The sequence below is a fragment of the Microplitis mediator genome, chromosome 6, assembly GCF_029852145.1.
Source record: "Microplitis mediator isolate UGA2020A chromosome 6, iyMicMedi2.1, whole genome shotgun sequence".
Lineage (NCBI taxonomy): Eukaryota > Metazoa > Arthropoda > Insecta > Hymenoptera > Braconidae > Microplitis > Microplitis mediator.
This window is the reverse complement of record NC_079974.1, coordinates 164,910-170,909: the sequence shown is the minus strand read 5'-3', so window position 1 is coordinate 170,909 and position 6,000 is coordinate 164,910. Positions and strand designations below refer to the sequence as shown.

The 6,000-nt window shown below is 30.8% G+C and overlaps 1 protein-coding gene across 4 annotated transcripts in view; it reads left to right on the top strand.

Annotated features, from left to right (window-relative positions):
* Window positions 1-993: 993 nt before the first annotated feature.
* Window positions 994-6,000, top strand: part of LOC130669953 (protein PFC0760c-like) — a 34,311-nt gene continuing 29,304 nt past the window's right edge. For 3 of the 4 annotated variants that reach the window (XM_057473122.1, XM_057473117.1, XM_057473124.1), the window contains exon 1: window positions 1,006-1,064. The gene's annotated coding sequence lies outside the window, so the exon portion shown is untranslated. Of the gene's footprint in view, window positions 1,065-6,000 lie in introns of all 4 variants that reach the window. The other variant, XM_057473118.1, reaches the window with a different exon arrangement.

The window sequence follows — 6,000 nt, the reverse complement described above, 5'->3', positions numbered from 1 at the left end:
TTTTCAATTTACTTTGTTGTTCTTTATGTAATGTCATGTAATATAACATTATCCGATAAATACACTAATAAATTATTTTTCTTAAATTTATCCCTTCTGATTTCAGCCCTAAATAATATACTTTCTACTCTATAAATCAGTATATTGTATATTGAAGACAATGATGTATATAATGATACATTTATTTATTATTTTCATGTTAAATATATACTGCAATAGTATAATCGAATTAAATATCGTTTAACATCTGCCGTTGCGTGCATGAACCAATAAATTTTTTTACACCTCCTGGTTATTTTACTAAATTTTACTCCAGAGGTTAAACAACAAAAAAAAAACACACACACAGATTTTTTGTTTTAAATCACGATTTGGTTAAATTCAATAAATTTTACCGACAAAAAATTACTTATCAACTTTTTTTAAATTTTATTTATTAAAAATATGAGAAAAAATGTAATCAAGTAGAAAAAGTTGTTACAAGTCAGCCTATGAAATCAAAGGAAAGTATAAATCCCTGGCTAGAGTAAGACGTTTGAAATGAATCTACCGAAGCACAAGAAAAACAAAGACGAAGGGAATCCATTCTTTTTGTTGATTCTTGTATTCGAGATACTGTAGGATTCGCCGGGCGTTGCGCATATTCGTAAAATCGTGGATTGACTAGAAATAAGTGTAAAAAAAATTTGCAGTAAGGAGTGAATGGTGGCGCAAAAGAAAGATTGGGGGAACCGGTAGAAGCAAAGGCGCATGCATCGAAGCAGGATGCTAGGTCATCTGTACAATCCTTTGGTCTATAGAAAGGTACTATTGGCAAGGTGGATAGGTAGATGAGCGAAATAATAAAATACAACGAGTTCCAAGTCGATCCTGTGGACCAATCGGGGAAAGGTATTTCTCGTCATGTCGTTGGACGTTTTGCGTCGTTAGGTGGGATGTAGGTGGAGCTTGGTATAAGTTACGCCCAGTTGAACAGGTGGAAATACAGGTGAACAATATTAGACAAGACAAGTCGACACTCTCGATACTTCACACAACTTGTACCATATTAAGAAGAATCAATGGTAAATTTAACATTTCACATTTACATGTCAATTATTTTATTTTTTCGAAATATTTTATAAAAATACAAATGTGTACACGGAGAAAACGAATAGTGGAAAAATTACAGTTTCTAATAACAGCAAAGTTCCTCTACTTTGAAACTGTAAAAATTACAAGAAATTTTCATTCATAACAAAGTTACGTTAAATTAAAAATATATTGGAAACTGTAAAATTTAGTATCTATAATTTTAATGACTTTCTTAGAAAAAGTAGTCTCAATTTTTACAGTGCAAACTATAACACTTGGAGTTTTCATACGAGGACCCTGTTTACACGGTGAAAAATTTCCACTAAATTTTACTATGGGTGCATAGTAACACCGGACTATAAGAAAACTGGTACAAAATTTACAAGTGTCCCAATAGTAAACGTATGTGCATAGGTAACAATCGTGTAGTCTGCGCATACGTTTACTATGGGACACTTGAAAATTTTGTAGCAGTTTTCTTATAGTCCGGCGTTACTATGCACCCATAGTAAAATATGTTGGGAATTTTTCACAGTGTATGCTCTAAAAACTGTAATTTTTTCACAGCTCTTTTTTCCGTGTAAACATTGAATAATTTTTAGAATTAAGTGTACGGAGAAATTATTCTTGTTTTAAATGCTATGGTGTCATAGTAAAGTCGGGATATGATGGTCACCTGATGGAAATTGAAATGACGACATAAAAAATTTACTGTGACCATAGTAAAATTTACAGTGGTTATAATAAGTTTTGATATAATCGTTGTCACTTTTACTGTGACAACATAGCATTTCAAACAAGAAATCTCCATATACTTTGTACTACGCAGCATGGTAATTTTATCAAGAATCTTTTAAATTTAAATTCACTCGGAAATATTCGGCTCTTTCCGTTCATTCTCGTACCGATAGGTTAGAAATAATTACGTGACGTATTGAGGCGTAAGCGAGTATCTCTATGAAAAAAATCTGGTCAACTTGTATTATAAATATAGATATGGATTTGAACGCTTATGCAATTTTTGATAAATTTAGTATTCTATAGAAAGACTGTTTCTATTGGAGATTTTTTGAATTAATAAATAATAATTTATTTTACAAAATCAACATGCTAATATTTTGTCTTTGTTAAGTGAGTGCATGTATGTTGAGCTAATAAATGAACCTAACCCATTTTTTCAGTTATAATTTTTTTTTTAATTTATTGCTTTTATTTTAATTTTTACGTCCATTTTACCGAATGTTCTAATTCAGAAATAAATAATCTGTTGCTTTTATGAAAATTGTAAATTCTGTTTGGTAATTTTTAGCATAATTCGATGCTACTATTACTATGCCAGTAATTCCTCTATAAATTTTGTATGTAAAAAGTACCGTAAAATAGTCAGTGTAAAAACGAGATTGTGATAATTTTAATGAAAGATTGATGGAAAAAGCAATTGATTTTATTAGATGTATAATGATAGTATTAGAAATAATTGAAAAAGCGAGTAGTAAAAGACGTAGCCATTTTTCAAAGTTTATTTATTAACCACTCAAGAGTAACGGGTAGTTGAGAAATATTTTGGATGGTACCGGCATCATGAAAAACGAAATAGTAACAGTAACGGTATAAGAGTCGGATGTTTTTACTTTACTCCCAGACGATACGAGTATTCCACGTACTCGTTGATCCTCTCGCTACGTGCTATACATCTAGTCTATTCGGTTTCATGTGTGCAAGTTTTCTTCCTTTATTTTTTTCTTGGCAACATTGCACTCCTCCTATTCCATCTCCTTTCCGAGCTACTTTATACCGGGACTTTTACAACCAATGTCTTGCTCGTATACACTCTTGACCTTTGGAATGGCTCGAAAGCTCAAGGTGATGGTGAAAAAAAAAACATTTTTATCACGTAAAAACATCGGGTATTTTAAATTCGATCTGTATTAAAAAATTAATATTATCTCTTTACTATACAATCCTTATATATTCATGTTTAAAATATATGTATATATTGAAATTTCTCGTAGGCTTATAAATATTGATTTTAAAAATAATTTATTTCTCGAGTTATTTATTTATTATTTACTTAATAAATAAATATCATTTAGTTAGACACTTTAATCCCAGGCGTAATTTCCAAGTGGTTGTCAGTTAGGCTTGCATACTTATTACTACTTAAGCATTTTAATGGAAAAGTTATTACTCTGATATATCGGATTTTAAGCCCGTACACCCTTACCGATTCAATGAATGATCCCGAGTTCCAAGTCTCGAGTCTCGAGTCTCGAGTCCCGAGAACAAGTGTATACATAAATATATTAATATATTTATCTTAAACAGTAACTAGCATTTGTGTGGGCGTCTTATCGCTGTTAATTTACGGATATTATAAAAATGCGTGAGCTGGATTAAAGGGTAATCGAGATAAAGAGATGACAAAATGCTGAGTTTAGCTGGATCTTGAAGCCTCCTCATGTACTTGTTACCTTAAGGCCAAGTTATTTAAATTTTTTTTGTTGTCATGCCTTCCCTTTTACCCTGTAAAAACGTGGCAGGCGCGAGAAGTGCCAGCATCTTTTCATAATGCAACCAACGATATGTATCTACGTGCCTGCCAAGAGCAGAAAACCCGGTTGCTTATTAATATTAAACAGCGCCACTTTTCGCCGTCAACGGTTGCGCGATTCTAACGTCTTTCCCCTTTGTTGTAAAACGACTAGTACTCTCTATACTCTATACCTTCGTCTATATCCTATGCATCTAAGTAGAAAAAGACGTCGACACTGAAAGTGTATATGTACTATAGTGTCTGTCTAGACCGCCAGATGGCTAGTTTTCATTCCGCTCTCGAAGTTCAAGGGTCTTATTCAATTCATATAAATACTTATCACTTTATCATCTATTTTATTTTTAATTAATTGGTTGGAAAATAAAATTTTATTTCTTTGTACACGGAAAGAAAATTATGGGAAGTTTTCCTATGCATTATGAGAATGGTTCCCATAATGGTATGGGAATAGTACCTATACTACGATAGGGATGGTTCCCATAATTTATAGGAATAGTTCCTATAATAGTATGAGAATAGTTCCCATACCATTATGGGAATGGTTCCCATATTGGTATAGAAACTATTCCTATAATATTATGGGAACTATTCCCATAATGTTATGGGAACCATCCCTATAATATCATTAAATTTTTTTTTTTTGCACAATAGTGTAGAAATTTCCCAAAATTTGAATTTTCTTGAATGTTTTGTGCTGACAAAAAATTCTTGTTAAAAATTTTAATGTTTTTTTGCCAAATACGATTTTTTTTTTTCAATGTTTGAATTTTTGTTTTTATGTTTAATAATATTTCTGTGTATTGTAGAAGTGATTACCACACTTCTTTAAATTCATTTTTTCATGATAATATGGGAACCATTCCCATAATATTATAGGAATGGTTCCTATAATAGTATGGGAACTATTCCCATAATATTATGGGAATGATTCCCATAATGGTATAGGAACCATTCCAATTGCATTATGGGAATGGTTCCTATAGTGTTATGGGTATCATTCCCATAATTATTGGAACTATTCCTATAATTATGGGAAACATTCCTATAATTATAGGAACCGCTCCCATAATTTATGGTCGTAATTCCTATGATGGTATAGGAAAAAATTTCACAAAATTATGGGAACCGCTGCCATAATTTTCTTTCCGTGTATCTTATTCAAGAATAATTTTCATAAAAATGTTTCATTTAAATAGAATATTAATTTTGGGTATTAAAATAAATATACGTTTGCTAAGAATGTGTATTAAAACATTTATATCAATGTAGTATGTAACGATGTAGAACAGAGTATGAAGAGAGTAATGTACAAGGGACGGGTTGAGTAACAGAGTAACAGAGAAAGAGATAAAGGGAGAAAGTTAATATTGAGTTACATGGGCATAAGTGAGAGGTATATACTATATACTAACTAAACAGACTGAGTTATCTGTAATGGAATAAGTTGGCAACAATAGCGTATTGTATAATGGTTGGCTCGTCGCTGTTGACGGACATTATCGCCGGACGTCGCGTTTCCGCGACATCCTCGACGCGTCAGAAGACGCGCATCGGTGCGGCCTCGTTCATAGCGAATGTATGCCACGCGAGTTTATATACTGAATTTACTGTGTGAGCAAGTTATATATATATAGATTTTTAGAACTGTACATATAATAGAGGAGTATATACACAACCTTGATAGTATTTCAACACTTGCTTGAAATTCCAATTGAACTAGTCGTACTTGATTGTATATATATCTATATATATATATATATATAGTTGATGGAATATAAGCTTATACAGAAATATTTGTAAATAGAGATTTAAATCATGTTTTGTTCGGGTATAACATTTTATCGTTCATCATTTACTTTACCTATAATTTTCTCACTGTATTTAAAAGTACAAATTTAAAAATTTTTTTATTCGTAATAAACATCAAGTTTTTTCAGTGTCAAAATTTTTCAATAATTATTATATAATAAATATTATGTAAGAGAGTAAAGAGAAGTAAACATCTAAAAATTGTTGTCAAAAGTCAATTTTCTTAAAATGGTCCAAAATTATTACTCATTAATTCTACATATTTATTTTTAAATAATTTAAAATATCTGGGATTTATTTTTGCGACTTTTGTTGTCATATGTATCTAAAATTAATTTTTTCAGGTTTTTCAAACTTAAATGAGAAGTAAATAATTTATCGTAATAAAAATTGGGAAAATAGATTGTTTTTAAAAATTAATAGTTTTGCTGGACGGACCCTCTGCATTTAAACAATCTATATAATTTTTAAAATTATAATCTGTTGATTTTATCTTACAGACAGCTTGACACTTTGATAATACCATTTGTTATGAATTCCAGTGACGTTGAATACATCAAGCT